Genomic DNA, 18,159 nt, shown 5'->3' with positions numbered 1-18,159 from the left:
CACTCGTATCGATGCTTAAGTCTGTCCGAATCATGTTAGCAATTGCCGCATTTTATGAAATCTGACAAATGGATAACAAAACTGCACTCCTTAATGGATTTATTAAAGAAGAGTTGTATATGATGCAACCAGAAGGTTTTGTCAATCCTAAAGGTACTAACAAAATGTGCAAGCTCCAGCGATCCATTTATGGACTGGTGCAAGCATCTCGAAGTTGCAATATACGCTTTGATAGTGTGATCAAAGCATATGGTTTTATACAGACTTTTGGAGAAGCCTGTATTTACAAGAAAGTGAGTGGGAGCACTACAACCATTCTGATAAGTATATGAGAATGACATATTGTTGATCGGAAATGATGTATAATTTTTCTGGAAAGCCTAAAGGAGTGTTTAAAAAAAGTTTTTCAAAGAAAGACCTCGGTGAAACTGCTTACATATTGAGCATCAAGATCTTTAGAGATAGATTAAGACGCTTGATAAGTTTTTTCAATGAGTACATACCTTGACAAGATTGTGAAGTAGTTCAAAATTGAACAGTCAAAGAAGGAGTTCTTGCGTGTGTTGCAAGGTGTGAAGTTGAGTAAGGACTCAAAACCCGACCACGGCAGAAAATAGAAAGAGAATGAAAAGTCATTCCCTATTGTTGGGGAACGTAGTAATTTCAAAAAATTTCCTACGCACACGCAAGATCATGGTGATGCATAGCAACGAGAGGGGAGAGTGTTGTCCACGTACCCTCGTAGACCGACAGCGGAAGCGTTATCACAACGCGGTTGATGTAGTCGTACGTCTTCACGATCCGACCGATCAAGTACCGAACGTACGACACCTCCGAGTTCTACACACGTTCAGCTCGATGACGTCCCTCGAACTCCGATCCAGCCGAGTGTTGAGGGAGAGTTTCGTCAGCACGACGGCGTGGTGACGATGATGATGTTCCACCGACACAGGGCTTCGCCTAAGCTCCGCAATGGTATTATCGAGGTGTAATATGGTGGAGGGGGGCACCGCACACGGCTAAGAATATCGTATATCAAGTGTGTCCATGGGATGCCCCTGCCCCCGTATATAAAGGAGCAAGGGAGGAGGAGGCCGGCCCTAGGAGGGGGCGCACCAAGTGTGGAGTCCTACTAGGACTCCCTAGTCCTAGTAGGATTCCACCTCCCATATGGAATAGGAAAAGAGGAAGGGAAAAAGAGAAGGAAGGAAGGGGGCGCCCCCCTTCCATAGTCCAATTCGGACCAGACCAAGGGGAGGGGTGCGGCCACCCTTGAGGCCCTTTTCCTTCTTTCCCGTATGGCCCAATAAGGCCCAATACGTATTCCCGTAACTCTCCGGTACTCCAAAAAATACCCGAATCACTCGGAACCTTTCCGAAGTCCGAATATAGTCGTCCAATATATCGATTTTTACGTCTCGACCATTTCGAGACTCCTCGTCATATCCCCGATCTCATTCGGGACTCCGAACTCCTTCGGTACATCAAAACTCAATAAAACTGTCATCGTAACGTTAAGCGTGCGGACCCTACGGGTTCGAGAACTATGTAGACATGACCGAGACACGTCTCCGGTCAATAACCAATAGCGGGACCCGGATGCCCATATTGGCTCCCACATATTCTATGAAGATCTTTATCGGTCAGACCGCATAACAACATACGTTGTTCCCTTTGTCACCGGTATGTTACTTGCCCGAGATTTGATCGTCGGTATCTCGGTACCTAGTTCAATCTCGTTACCGGCAAGTCTCTTTACTCGTTCCGTAACACATCATCCCGCAACTAACTTATTAGTCACAATGCTTGCAAGGCTTATAGTGATGTGCATTACCGAGTGGGCCCAGAGATACCTCTCCGACAATCGGAGTGACAAATCCTAATCTCGAAATACGCCAACCCAACAAGTACCTTTGGAGACACCTGTAGAGCACCTTTATAATCACCCATTTACGTTGTGACGTTTGGTAGCACACAAAGTGTTCCTCCGGTAAACGGGAGTTGCATAATCTCATAGTCATAGGAACATGTATAAGTCATGAAGAAAGCAATAGCAACATACTAAACGATCGGGTGCTAAGCTAACGGAATGGGTCAAGTCAATCACGTCATTCTCCTAATAAGGTGATCCCGTTAATCAAATGAAAACTCATGTCCATGGCTAGGAAACATAACCATCTTTGATTAACGAGCTAGTCAAGTAGAGGCATAATAGTGACACTTTGTTTGTCTATGTATTCACACATGTATTATGTTTCCGGTTAATACAATTCTAGCATGAATAATAAACATTTATCATGATATAAGGAAATAAATAATAACTTTATTATTGCCTCTAGGGCATATTTCCTTCAGTCTCCCACTTGCACTAGAGTCAATAATCTAGTTCACATCGCCATGTGATTTAACACCAATAGTTCACATCACCATGTGATTAACACCCATAGTTCACATCGTCATGTGACCAACACCCAAAGGGTTTGCTAGAGTCAGTAATCTAGTTCACATCGCTATGTGATTAACACCCAAAGAGTACTATGGTGTGATCATGTTTTGCTTGTGAGATAATTTTAGTCAACGGGTCTGTCACATTCAGATCCGTAAGTATTTTGCAAATTTCTATGTCTACAATGCTCTGCACGGAGCTACTCTAGCTAATTGCTCCCACTTTCAATATGTATCTAGATCGAGACTTAGAGTCATCTAGATTAGTGTCAAAATTTGCATCGACGTAACCCTTTACGACGAACCTTTTGTTACTTCCATAATCGAGAAACATATCCTTATTCCACTAAGGATAATTTTGACCGCTGTCCAGTGATCTACTCCTAGATCACTATTGTACTCCCTTGCCAAAATCAGTGTAGGGTATACAATAGATCTGGTACACAGCATGGCATACTTTATAGAACCTATGGCCAAGGCATAGGGAATGACTTTCATTCTCTTTCTATCTTTTGCCATGGCCGGGCTTTGAGTCTTACTCAATTTCACACCTTGTAACACAGGCAAGAACTCTTTCTTTGACTGTTCTATTTTTGAACTACTTCAAAATCTTGTTAAGGTATGTACTCATTGAAAAACTTATCAAGCGTCTTCATCTATCTCTATAGATCTTGATGCTCAATATGTAAGCAGCTTCACCGAGGTCTTTCTTTGAAAAACTCCTTTCAAACACTCCTTTATGCTTTGCAGAATAATTCTACATTATTTCCGATCAACAATATGTCATTCACATATACTTATCAGAAATGTTGTAGTGCTCCCACTCACTTTCTTGTAAATACAGGCTTCATTGCAAGTCTGTATAAAACTATATCCTTTGATCAACTTATCAAAGCGTATATTCCAACTCCGAGATGCTTGCACCAGTCCATAGATCGATCGCTGGAGCTTGCATATTTTGTTAGCACCTTTAGGATTGACAAAACCTTCTGGTTGCATCATATACAACTCTTCTTTAATGAATCCATTAAGGAATGCAGTTTTGTTTATCCATTTGCCAGATTTCATAAAATGTGTCAATTGCTAACATGATTCGGACAGACTTAAGCATAGATACGAGTGAGAAACTCTCATCGTAGTCAACACCTTAAACTTGTCAAAAACCTTTTGCGACAATTCTAGCTTTGTAGATAGTAACACTACTATCAGCGTCCGTCTTCCTCTTGAAGATCCATTTAATCTCAATGGCTCACCGATCATTGGGCAAGTCAATCAAAGTCCATACTTTGTTCTTCGTACATGGATCTCATCTCAGATTTCATGGCCTCAAGCCATTTTGCGGAATCTGGGCTCACCATCGCTTCTTCATAGTTCGTAGGTTCGTCATGGTCTAGTAACATAACTTCCAGAACAGGATTACCGTACCACTCTGGTGCGGATCTTACTCTGGTTGATCTACGAGGTTCAGTAATGACTTGATCTGAAGTTTCACGATCATCATCATTAACTTCCTCACTAATTGGTGTAGGTGTCTCAAAAACTGGTTTCTGTGATGAACTACTTTCCAATAAGGGAGCAGGTATAGTTACCTCATCAAGTTCTACTTTCCTCCCACTCACTTCTTTCGAGAGAAACTCCTTCTCTAGAAAATTTCCGAATTTAGCAACAAAAGTTTTGCCTTCGGATCTGTGATAGAAGGTATACCCAACAGTCTCCTTTGGGTATCCTATGAAGACACATTTCTCTGATTTGGGTTCGAGCTTATCAGGTTGATGTTTCTTCACATAAGCATCGCAGCCCCAAACTTTAAGAAACGACAACTTTGGTTTCTTGCCAAACCACAGTTCATAAGGCGTCGTCTCAACGGATTTTGATGGTGCCCTATTTAACGTGAATGCAGCTGTCTCTAATGCATAACCCCCAAAATGATTAGTGGTAAATTGATAAGAGACATCATAGATTGCACTATATCCAATAAAGTACGGTTATGACGTTCGGACACACCATTATGCTGTGGTGTTCCAGGTGGCATGAATTTGTGAAACTATTCCACATTGTTTTAACTGAAGGCCAAACTCGTAACTTAAATACTCTTCTCCACGATCAGATCGTAGAAACTTTATTTTCTTGTTATGATGATTTTCTGCTTCACTCTGAAATTATATGAACTTTTCAAATGTTTCAGACTCTTGTTTCATTAAGTAGATATACCCATATCTGCTCAAATCATCTGTGAAGGTCAGAAAATAATGATACCTGCTACGAGCCTCAATATTCATCGGACCACATACATCTGTATGTATGATTTCCAACAAATCTGTTGCTCTCTCCATAGTTCCGGAGAACGGTGTTTTAGTCATCTTGCCCATGAGGCACGGTTCGCAAGCATCAAGTGATTCATAATCAAGTGATTCCAAAATCCCATCAGTATGGAGTTTCTTCATGCGCTTTACACCAATATGACCTAAACGGCAGTGCCACAAATAAGTTGCATTATCATTATTAACTTTGCATCTTTTGGCTTCAATATTATGAATATGTGTATCACTACGATTGAGATCCAACAAACCATTTTCGTTGGTGTGTATGACCATAGAAGGTTTTATTCATGTAAACAGAACAACAATTGTTCTCTAATTTAAATGAATAACCGTATTGCAATAAACATGATCAAATCATATTCATGCTCAACGCAAACACCAAATAACACTTATTTAGTTTCAACACTAATCCCGAAAGTACAGGGAGTGTGCGATGATGATCATATCAATCTTGGAACTACTTCCAACACACATCGTCACCTCGCCTTTTACTAGTCTCTGTTTATTCTGCAACTCCCGTTTTCGAGTTACTACTCTTTAGCAACTGAACCAGTATCAATTACCGAGGGGTTGCTATAAACACTAGTAAAGTACACATCAATAATCTGTATATCAAATATACCTTTGTTCACTTTGCCATCCTTCTTATCCACCAAATAGTTGGGGTAGTTCCGCTTCCAGTGACCAGTCCCTTTGCAGTAGAAGCACTTAGTCTCAGGCTTAGGACCAGACTTAGGCTTCTTCACTTGAGCAGCAACTTGCTTGCCGTTCTTCTTGAAGTTCCCCTTCTTCCCTTTGCCCTTTTCTTGAAACTAGTGGTCTCGTCAACCATCAACACTTGATGTTTTTCTTGATTTCTACCTTCGTCGATTTCAGCATCACGAAGAGCTTGGGAATTACTTTCGTCATCCCTTGCATACTATAGTTCATCACGAAGTTCTACTAACTTGGTGATGGTGACTAGAGAATTCTGTCAATCACTATTTTATCTGGAAGATTAACTCCCACTTGATTCAAGCGATTGTAGTACCCAGACAATCTGAGCACATGCTCACTAGTTGAGTGATTCTCCTCCATCTTTTAGCTATAGAACTTGTTGGAGACTTCATATCTCTCAACTCGGGTATTTGCTTGAAATATTAACTTCAACTCCTGGAACATCTCATATGGTCCATGACGTTCAAAACGTCTTTGAAGTCCCGATTCTAAGCCGTTAAGCATGGTGCACTAAACTATCAAGTAGTCATCATATTGAGCTAGCCAAACGTTCATAACGTCTGCATCTGCTCCTGCAATAGGTCTGTCACCTAGCGGTGCATCAAGGACATAATTTTTCTGTGCAGCAATGAGGATAATCCTCAGATCACGGATCCAATCCGCATCTTTGCTACTAACATCTTTCAACATAATTTTCTCTAGGAACATATCAAAAATAAAACAGGGAAGCAACAACGCGAGCTATTGATCTACAACATAATTTGCAAAATACTATCAGGACTAAGTTCATGATAAATTTAAGTTCAATTAATCATATTACTTAAGAACTCCCACTTAGATAGACATCCCTCTAATCCTCTAAGTGATCACGTGATCCATATCAACTAAACCATGTCCGATCATCACGTGAGATGGAGTAGTTTCAACGGTGAACATCACTATGTTGATCATATCTACTATATGATTCACGCTCGACCTTTCGGTCTCCGTGTTCCGAGGCCATATCTGTTATATGCTAGGCTCGTCAAGTTTAACCTGAGTATTCCGCATGTGCAACTGTTTTGCACCCGTTGTATTTGAACGTAGAGCCTATCACACCCGATCATCACGTGGTGTCTCAGCACGAAGAACTTTCGCAACGGTGCATACTCAGGGAGAACACTTATACTTTGATAATTTAGTGAAGGATCATCTTATAATGCTACCGTCAAACAAAGCAAGATAAGATGCATAAAGGATTAACATCACATGCAATCAATATAAGTGATATGATATGGCCATCATCATCTTGTGCTTGTGATCTCCATCTCCGAAGCACCGTGTTCCTGATCTCCATCTCCAAAGCACCGTCATGATCACCATTGTCACCGGCACGACACCTTGATCTCCATCGTAGTATCGTTGTCGTCTCGCCAACTAATTGCTTTTACGACTATTGCTACCGCTTAGTGATAAAGTAAAACTATTACATGGCGATTGCATTTCATACAATAAAGCGACAACCATATGGCTCCTGCCAGTTGCCGATAACTTGGTTACAAAACATGATCATCTCATACAACACATTATATCACATCATGTCTTGACCATATCACATCACAACATGCCCTGCAAAAACAAGTTAGACGTCTTCTACTTTGTTGTTGCAAGTTTTACGTGGCTGCTACGGGCTTAGCAAGAACCGTTCTTACCTACGCATCAAAACCACAACGATAGTTTGTCAAGTTGGTGCTGTTTTAACCTTCGCAAGGACCGGGCGTAGCCACACTCGGTTCAACTAAAGTGAGAGAGACAGACACCCGCCGGTCACCTTTAAGCAACGAGTGCTCACATCGGTGAAACCAGTCTCGCGTAAGCGTACGCGTAATGTCAGTCCGGGCCGCTTCATCTCACAATACCGCTGAACCAAAGTATGACATGCTGGTAAGCAGTATGACTTATATCGCCCACAACTCACTTGTGTTCTACTCGTGCATAGCATCAACGCATAAAACCTGGCTCGGATGCCACTGTTGGGGAACGTAGTAATTTCAAAAAAATTCCTACGCACACGCAAGATCATGGTGATGCATAGCAACGAGAGGGGAGAGTGTTGTCCACGTACCCTCGTACACCGACAGCGGAAGCGTTATCACAACGCGGTTGATGTAGTCGTACGTCTTCATTATCCGACCGATCAAGTACCGAACGTACAGCACCTCCGAGTTCTACACACGTTCAGCTCGATGACGTCCCTCGAACTCCGATCCAGCCGAGTGTTGAGGGAGAGTTTCGTCAGCACGACGGCGTGGTGACGATGATGATGTTCCACCGACGCAGGGCTTCGCCTAAGCTCCGCAACGGTATTATCGAGGTGTAATATGGTGGAGGGGGCACCGCACACGGCTAAGAATATCGTATATCAAGTGTGTCCATGGGGTGCCCCTGCCCCCGTATATAAAGGAGCAAGGGAGGAGGAGGCCGGCCCTAGGAGGGGGCGCACCAAGTGTGGAGTCCTACTAGGACTCCCTAGTCCTAGTAGGATTCCACCTCCCATATGGAATAGGAAAAGAGGAAGGGAAAAAGAGAAGGAAGGAAGGGGGCGCCCCCCTTCCCTAGTCCAATTCGGACCAGACCAAGGGGAGGGGTGCGGCCACCCTTGAGGCCCTTTTCCTTCTTTCCCGTATGGCCCAATAAGGCCCAATACGTATTCTCGTAACTCTACGGTACTCCGAAAAATACCCGAATCACTCGGAACCTTTCCGAAGTCCGAATATAGTCGTCCAATATATCGATTTTTACGTCTCGACCATTTCGAGACTCCTCGTCATATCCCTGATCTCATCCGGGACTCCGAACTCCTTCGGTACATCAAAACTCAATAAAACTGTCATCGTAACGTTAAGCGTGCGGACCCTACGGGTTCGAGAACTATGTAGGCATGACCGAGACACGTCTCCGGTCAATAACCAATAGCGGGACCTGGATGCCCATATTGGCTCCCACATATTCTACGAAGATCTTTATCGGTCAGACCGCATAACAACATACGTTGTTCCCTTTGTCACCGGTATGTTACTTGCCCGAGATTTGATCGTCGGTATCTCGATACCTAGTTCAATCTCGTTACCGGCAAGTCTCTTTACTCGTTCCGTAACACATCATCCCGCAACTAACTTATTAGTCACAATGCTTGCAAGGCTTATAGTGATGTGCATTACCGAGTGGGCCCAGAGATACCTCTCCGACAATCGGAGTGACAAATCCTAATCTCGAAATACGCCAACCCAACAAGTACCTTTGGAGACACCTGTAGAGCACCTTTATAATCACCCATTTACGTTGTGACATTTGGTAGCACACAAAGTGTTCCTCCGGTAAACGGGAGTTGCATAATCTCATAGTCATAGGAACATGTATAAGTCATGAAGAAAGCAATAGCAACATACTAAACGATCGGGTGCTAAGCTAACGGAATGGGTCAAGTCAATCACGTCATTCTCCTAATGAGGTGATCCCGTTAATCAAATGACAACTCATGTCTATGGCTAGGAAACATAACCATCTTTGATTAACGAGCTAGTCAAGTAGAGGCATACTAGTGACACTTTGTTTGTCTATGTATTCACACATGTATTATGTTTCCGGTTAATACAATTCTAGCATGAACAATAAACATTTATCATGATATAAGGAAATAAATAATAACTTTATTATTGCCTCTAGGGCATATTTCCTTCACCTATGCCTCAGTCATAGGTTCTATGAAGTATGTTATGCTGTGTACCAGACCTATTGTGTACCTCACCACGAGTTTGGAAAGAGGGTACAATAGTGATCTAGGAGTGGATCACTGGACAGTGGTCAAAATTATCCTTAGTGGAATAAGGATATGTTTCTCGGTTATGGAGGTGCCAAAAGTTCGTCGTAAAGGGTTACGTTGATGCAAGTTTTGACACCGATCCGGATGACTCTGAGTTTCAATCTGGATACATATTGAAAGTGGGAGCAATTAGTTAGAGTAGCTCTGTGCAAAGCATTGTAGACATAGAAATTTGCAAGATACATACGGATCCAAATGTGGCAGACCCGTTGACTAAACTTCTCTCACAAGCAAAACATGATCACACCATAGTACTCTTTGGGTGTTAATCACATGGCAATGTGAACTAGATTATTGACTCTAGTAAACCTTTTGAGTATTGGTCACATGGCGATGTGAACTATCGGCGTTAATCACATGGTGATGTGAAATATTGGTGTTAAATCACATGGCGATGTGAACTAGATTATTGACTCTAGTGCAAGTGGGAGACTGAAGAAAATATGCCCTAGAGGCAATAATAAAGTTGTTATTTATATTTCCTTATATCATGATAAATGTTTATTATACATGCTAGAATTGTATTAACCGGAAACTTAGTACATGTGTGAATACATAGACAAACAGAGTGTCCCTAGTATGCCTCTACTTGACTAGCTCGTTAATCAAAGATGGTTAAGTTTCCTAGCCATAGACATGTGATGTCATTTGATGAACGGGATGACATCATTAGAGAATGATGTGATGGACAAGACCCATCCGTTAGCTTAGCACTATGATCGTTTAGTTTATTGCTATTGCTTTCTTCATGACTTATACATGTTCCTATGACTATGAGATTATGCAACTCCCGAATACCGGAGGAACACTTGGTGTGCTATCAAACGTCACAATGTAACTAGGTGATTATAAAGATGCTCTACAGGTGTCTCCGGTGGTGTTTGTTGAGTTGGCATAGATCGAGATTAGGTTTGTCACTCCGTGTATCGGAGAGGTATCTCTGGGCCCTCTCGGCAATGATCATCACTATTAGCCTTGCAAGCAATGTGACTAATGAGTTAGTTGCGGGATGATGCATTACGGAACGAGTAAAGAGACTTGCCGGTAACGAGATTGAACTAGGTATGATGATCCCGACGATCGAATCTCACGCAAGTAACATACCGATGACAAAGGTAACAACGTATGTTGTTATGCGGTTTGACCGATAAAGATCTTCCTAGAATATGTAGGAACCAATATGAGCATCCAGGTTCCGCTATTGGTTATTGACCGGAGATGTGTCTCGGTCATGTCTACATAGTTCTCGAACCAGTAGGGTCCACACGCTTTACGTTCGATGACGATTTGTATTATGAGTTATGTGATTTGATGACTAAACTTTGTTCAGAGTCCCGGATGAGATCACACACATGACGAGGAGTATCAAAATGGCCGAGAGGTAAATATTCATATCTTGGAAGGTTGCATTAGGACATCGGAATGGTTCTGAATGATTCGGGCATTTTTCCGGAGTACCGGGAGGTTACGAGAACCCCCCCCCCCCCCCGGGGGGGGAAGATATGGGCCTTATGGGCCATAGGAGGGAGGCTAACCAGCCCACAAGGGGCTGGTGCGCCCCCCACAAGGGAGGAGGCCGAATTTGACTTGGGAAGGGGGCGCCACCCCCCTTTCCTTCTCCTTCTCCTACTCCCTCTCCTTCCCTTTTCCCCCTCCGGTAGAAGGAAAAAAGGGCGGGGCCGAATCCTACTAGGACTGGAGTCCTAGTAGGACTCCCCTCTCCCTGGCGTGCCCCTTGTTGGCCGGCCTCCTCCTCCCCTCCTTTATATACGGGGGCAGGGGCACTCCAAAGGCATAACAGACAATCTCTTAGCCGTGTGCGGTGCCCCCCTCCACAGTTTTACACCTCGGTCATATCATCGTAGTGCTTAGGCGAAACTCTGCGCCGATAACTTCATCATCACTGTCACCACGCCGTCGTGCTGACGGAACTCTCCCTCGGCCTCAACTGGATCAAGAGTTCGAGGGACGTCACCGAGCTGAACGTGTGCAGATCGCGGAGGTGCCGTGCGTTCGGTACTTGATCGGTTGGATCGCGAAGATGTTCGACTACATCAACCGCGTTACTAAACGCGTCCGCTTTTGGTCTACGAGGGTACGTGGACACACTCTCCCCGCTCGTTGCTATGCTTCTCCTAGATAGATCTTGCGTGATCGTAGGCAATTTTTTTGAAATACTACGTTCCCCAACAGTGGCTTCCAAGCCAGGTCTATGCGTAGATGTTATATGCACGAGTAGAACACAAAGAGTTGTGGGCGATAATAGTCATACTGCTTACTAGCATGTCATTCTTTGATTCAACGGTATTGTTGGATGAAGCGGTCCAGACCGACATTACATGACCGCGTTCATGAGACTGGTTCTACCGCCGTGCTTCGCACACAGGTGGCTAGTGGGTGTCTGTTTCCCCAACTTTAGTTGAATCGAGTGTGACTACGCCCGGTCCTTGTTGAAGGTTAAAACAGCACACTTGAAGAAAAATCGTTGTGGATTTGATGCGTAGGTAAGAACGGTTATTGCTAAGCCCGTAGTAGCCACGTAAAACTTGCAACAACAAAGTAGAGGATGTCTAACTTGTTTTTGCAGGGCTTGCTGTGATGTGATATGGTCAAGACGTGATGATATATAAATTGTTCTATGAGATGATCATGTTTTGTAAAAGTTATCGGCAACTGGTAGGAGCCTTATGGTTGTCGCTTTATTGTATGGAATGCAATCGCCATGTAATTGCTTTACTTTATCACTGATAGTCGTAGAAGCAATAGTTGGCGAGACGACAACGATGCTTCGATGGAGATCAAGGTGTCAAGCCGGTGACAATGGTGATCATGACGATGCTTTGGAGATGGAGATCAAAGGCACAAGATGATGAGGGCCATATCATATCACTTATATTGATTGCATGTGATGTTTATCCTTTATGCATCTTATTTTGCTTAGTACGGCGGTAGCATTATAAGATGGTCTCTCACTAAATTTCAAGGTACAAGGGTTCTCCCTGAGTATGCACCGTTGCGACAGTTCATCGTGCCGAGACACCACGTGATGATCGGGTGTGATAAGATCTACGTTCACATACAACGGGTGCAAGCCAGTTTTGCACACACAGAATACTCGGGTTAAACTTGACGAGCCTAGCATATGCAGATATGGCCTCGGAACACTGAGACCGAAAGGTCGAGCGTGAATCATATAGTAGATATGATCAACATAGTGATGTTTACCATTGAAAACTACTCCATCTCACGTGATGATCGGACATGGTTTAGTTGATTTGGATCATGTGATCACTTAGATGATTAGAGGGATGTCTATCTAAGTGGTAGTTCTTAAGTAATATGATTAATTGAACTTTAATTTATCATGAACTTAGTACCTGATAGTATTTTGCATAACTATGTTGTAGATCAATAGCTCGCGATGTAGCTCCCCGTTTATTTTTGATATGTTCCTAGAGAAAAATAAGTTCAAATATGATAGTAGCAATGATGTGGACTTGGTCCGTGATCCGAGGATTATCCTCATTGCTGCACAAAAGAATTATGTCCTTGATGCACCGCTAGGTGACAGACCTATTGCAGGAGCAGATGCAGACGTTATGAATGTTTGGCAAAGCTCAGTATGATGACTACTTGATAGTTTAGTGCACCATGCTTTACGGCTTAGAACTAGGACTTCAAAAATGTTTTGAACACCACAGAGCATATGAGATGTTCCAAGAGATGAAATTGGTATTTCAGTCTCATGCCCATGTCGAGAAGTATGAGTCCTCTGACAAGTACTTTGCCTACAAGATGGAGGAGAACAGCTCAACCAGCGAGCATGTGCTCGGAATGTCTGAGTACTACAATCACTTGAATCAAGTGGGAGTTAATCTTCCAGATAATATAGTGATTGACAGAGTTCTCTAGTCACTATCACCAAGTTAATGGAACTTCGTGATGAACTATAATATGCAAGGGATGACGAAAACGATTCCCGAGTTCTTCGCGATGTTGAAATCAGCGAAGGTAGAAATCAAGAAAGAGCATCAAGTGTTGATGGTTAACAAGACCACTAGTTTCAAGAAAAAGGGCAAAGGGAAAGAAAGGGAACTTCAAGAAGAATGACAAGCAAGTTGCCACTCCCATGAAGAAGCCCAAAGTTGAACCCAAGCCTGAAACTGAGTGCTTCTACTGCAAAGGAAATGGTCACTGGAAGCGGAACTACCCCAAATACTTGGCGGATAAGAAGGATGGCAAAGTGAACAAAGGTATATGTGATATACGTGTTATTTATGTGTACTTTACTAGTGTTTATAGCAACCCCTTGGTATTATATACCGGTTCAGTTGCTAAGAGTAGTAAGTCGAAAAGGAGTTGCAAAATAAACAGAGACTAGTTAAGGGCAAGGTGATGATGTGTGTTGGACGTGATTCCAAGGATAAGATCACTATCGCACACTCCCTTTACCTTCCGGATTAGTGTTGAACCTAAAATAAATGTTATTTGGTGTTTGCGTTGAGCATGAATATGATTGGATCATGTTTATTGCAATACGATTATTCATTTAGGTCAAAGAATAATTGTTGTTCTATTTACATGAATAAAACCTTCTATGGTCATACACTCAATATAAATGGTTTATTGAATCTCGATCGTAGTGATACACATATTCATAATATTGAAGCCAAAAGATGCAAAGTTAATAATGATAGTGCAACTTATTTGTGTGTAACGCCCCGGATCCGATGCGCCAGGTGTCTTCCAGTTATTCGCCGTCGTTGCCATGTCATTCGCTTGCGTGTTGCATCTTGCCATGTCATCATCTGCATTTCATCTGCATGTTTTTCAAACTTGCATCCGGTCCTTTTCCCCGTTGTCCGTTTTGCGATCCGACACTCCCACACGCGCCCGTCGCCCCTCTCAGACCTTGTTTCGTGAGCGGGAGAAAAACGTTCTCGGAATGGGCCGAGAATTGCCAAGTGGCCTTGGTATATCACCGGTAGACCGCCCGTCAAATTTCGTTCCATTTGGAGGTCGTTTGATGCCCCAACGGTTAACCGCGTAGCCCAAAAACCCCTTCTCTTTGCAGCCCAGCACCTCTTCACACAGCCCACCTAGCCCATCCAACTCCCCTCCATGCTCTCCGCCGTTTGATCACGATCGTGTGGGCAAAAACCACACCCCATTTGGACTCTCCTAGCTCCCCCTACCTATAAATTAATCCCCTTCCTCGAAATTCTCGGGCAAACCCTAGATCAAACCTCCCTCTCGCCCGCCGGACATGTCCGACCCGCCGCCGGACGTCCAGCGCCGCCGCCCGTAGCCAACCGGAAGCTGCCACGTGGCCCACCGCCGGCCCGCTCGGCCCGGAGCGGGCCCGCCGAGCCCATCCGGCAGCGCCCCGCGCGTCCTCCGCCGCCCGCGCCCGTCTCCGGCCACCGGAACCCCGCCGGCGCCTCCCCGCCACCCGCCGGCGCCCCCCGCCGGCGCCCCGCCTCCCGGCCCGTTCGCCGACCCCGCCGCCGCGCCCCCGCGCCGGCGGCGCCGGCCCCTCGCCGGAGCGCGAGCCGTTGGCCCCGGCGTTCTTCTCCTCCCCCCCTCGCCGGCCTCTCCTTCCTCTCCGGCCACCGTCGCGCGAACTCCGGCGAGCATCTCCAGCCCCGCCTCGGTTCCTGTGCAACCCTAGATCTGAGGTTGACCCCCCCTCGTTTTTCTCCAAGTCCCGAAATTTTTGCATTATGTTGCCTTGTTCATCATGCCATAACTTCATGCATATAGATTCGTTGTGGGCATATGATATATCGAAATGTTCATTGTGAAATGCTCTTCATTTAATTCCATTGTGCCATGCTTGTGTGAGTTCATCTTGATGCCCTAATAATCCTTGCAAGAGTGCTATATGATGTTAACTGCTGTCTGTTTACAGAACTTGCTGGTTTGTTATTTTCGTTGTATTTTGTGTGTGCATCCTATGAGCATGAGCTCTACATGTGTTTTTAACTAAATCATGCCATCTTTACAGGAGTGCTTGTCTTGTATTTTTTGTGATCTATGTGGTGACTAGCACAAGCATGCAAAGTAGCCTCCATGATATTGCTGATTTCTGTGACTTACTAATTTCTGCTGTCTGTAGCTGTAACATTGTGATGCCATGTAAACCTGCTGTCACCATGAGTTCTATGCATAATATGGAGATGTTCACTAAGGATGTTTTATTATACATGTCATGCTCTATCAATCCATGCCTTTGGTTGCATTTATAGCCTGCTGTAGCTTGTTGCAAACTTGCTCTCAAATTTTTAAATAATGTTGCTGTCAGCCTGTTAACATGAAGTTCAGTTTTGACATGTGTTTTGCTAGTGATCCATGCACCCTATGAACTTGCTCTTGCCATTCTTAGCTTAATAATTATGCCATCTTACTGTTGGATACCTTCATATGCCATGAAATTTTTTGTGATGAGTGATTTGAGCTCGCAAAGATGCCTTCATATTTCTGTTTATGTCATGCTCAGTTTTTCTGCTAAGTCTGAATCTGTTTATGAAACTTGCTATGTTTACATGTGTGCCATCATATCTTCTGTGCCTTTTCGGCTCGTGATCAGTAAGGGACTTTTGTTCTATGCAATTAGTAGATTCATGTCATGCCTTTGTTTGCTATAATATGTTCCTGTAGCATGTTGTTTGATAGCTCTAAACTTAGCAACCTGATGTTATTTCTGCCATGTCCAGAGAATTTCTGCCAAGTCTGTGAACTGTTATTATTTGCAATCTTGCCATGTCCATTTAAGCATGTTCTAATGGTTTCTGGACATAGCTCGGTATTCATGTTTTGTCATGCTTTACCTGTACATCGTGTCCATGCCTTTTTTATCATGTTGGAGTGTTGTAGCATATTTCCATGATGCTTGCAAGATGCCTAGTTGCTGTTTTGGACAGATTGTTGTTATATCTTGTTTGGAGTGTATGTGTTGCACCGTTGCTCCGTTTTGAGTATGCTCTATATGAAACTTGTTTAGAATTGCATGTAGTTTCATGTTACCTTGTTGGATCCATATTTTGAGTGTGTTTGCTTGATATTTGAATGTATTTGTCATCAATCCCATGTTTAACTTGTTTTGCTCATATCTTCTAGGCCGTAGCTCCGAATTAAATGAACTTTATATGTAACTTGACTAGAATTTTGTGTAGATCATATTGGTGCATATTAACTTGCTCAACTTGAACATAAGGTTTATTCAGATCTGGACCAATTTCGAAATTTGCATATGAGGACTTACCGGAATTGATCTATGTTGTTTCCGGCCTCATTTAAACTTGCTTTGATGTGTTGCTCTTGTATGCATCATCTCTTGCCATGAGTAGCTTCATGTAGCCTTGTCATGCATCATACTTGGTTGAGCATCATGCCTTATTCATGTGTGGTGTGTTTACCATGTTGTGTGCTTCTTCTCGATAGTTCCTGTTTCGTTGCGATCGTGGGGATTCGTTCGTCTACGCTTGGTTCGTCTTCGTGGCTTCATCTTCTTCATGGACTCGTTCTTCTTCCTAGCGGGATTTCAGGCAAGATGACCATCACCTTGGATCTCATTACTATCATTGCTATGCTAGTTGCCTCGATGTTATCGCTATCCCGCGTTACCTACCACTTGCTTATCAAGCCTCCCAAATTGTCATGAACCTCTAACCTTTGTCACCCTTCCTGGCAAACCGTTGTTTGGCTATGTTACCGCTTTTGCTCAGCCCCTCTTATAGCGTTGCTAGTTGCAGGTGAAGATGAAGATTACTCCATGTTGGATTATGTTTATGTTGGGATATCACAATATCTCTTATATTATTAATGCATCTATATACTTGGTAAAGGGTGGAAGGCTCGGCTTTATGCCTGGTGTTTTATTCCACTCTTGCCGCCCTAGTTTCCGTCATATCGGTATTATGTTCCCGGATTTTGCGTCCCGAACGCGGTTGTGTGTCATGGGAACCCCTTGACAGTTCGCCTTGAATAAAACTCCTCCAACAAGGCCCAACATTGTTTTTACCATTTGCCTCACCTAAGCCTTTTTTTCTTGGGTTTCCGGAGCCCGAGGGTCATCTTTATTTTAGCCCCCCCTGGGCCAGTGCTCCTCTGAGTGCTGGTCTGAACCGAGTAGACTGCGGGGCCACCTTGGGGAAGCTTGAGGATTGGTTTTACTCGTAGGATGTCTCATCTGGATGTGCCCTGAGAACGAGATATGTGCAGCTCCTATCGGGATTTGACGGCACATTCGGACGGTCTTGCTGGTCTTGTTTTACCATTATCGAAATGTCTTGTAACCGGGATTCCGAGACTGATCGGGTCTTCCCGGGAGAAGGAATATCCTTCGTTGATCGTAAGAGCTTATAATGGGCTAAGTTGGGACACCCCTGCAGGGTATAAACTTTCGAGAGCCGTGCCCGCGGTTATGTGGCAGATGGGAATTTGCTAATATCCGGTTCTAGAGAACTTGACACTTGACTTACTTAAAACGCATCAACCGCGTGTGTAGCCGTGATGGTCTCTTCTCGGCAGAGTCCGGGAAATGAACACGGTTTCAGGGTTATGTTTGACGTAAATATGAGTTCAGGATCACTTCTTGATCATTGCTAGCTTCACGACCGTTTCATTGCTCCTCTTCTCGCTCTTATTTGCGTATGTTAGCCACCATACTTGCTTAGTCGCTGCTGCAACCTCACCACTTTACCCCTTCCTTACCCATTAAGCTTTGCTAGTCTTGATACCCATGGTAATGGGATTGCTGAGTCCTCGTGGCTCACAGATTACTACAACACCAGTTGCAGGTACAGGTTTTGC

This window comes from Triticum aestivum, chromosome 5D, assembly GCF_018294505.1.
Source record: "Triticum aestivum cultivar Chinese Spring chromosome 5D, IWGSC CS RefSeq v2.1, whole genome shotgun sequence".
NCBI classification, from domain to species: Eukaryota; Viridiplantae; Streptophyta; class Magnoliopsida; order Poales; family Poaceae; genus Triticum; species Triticum aestivum.
Note: the sequence above shows the minus strand (reverse complement) of the source record.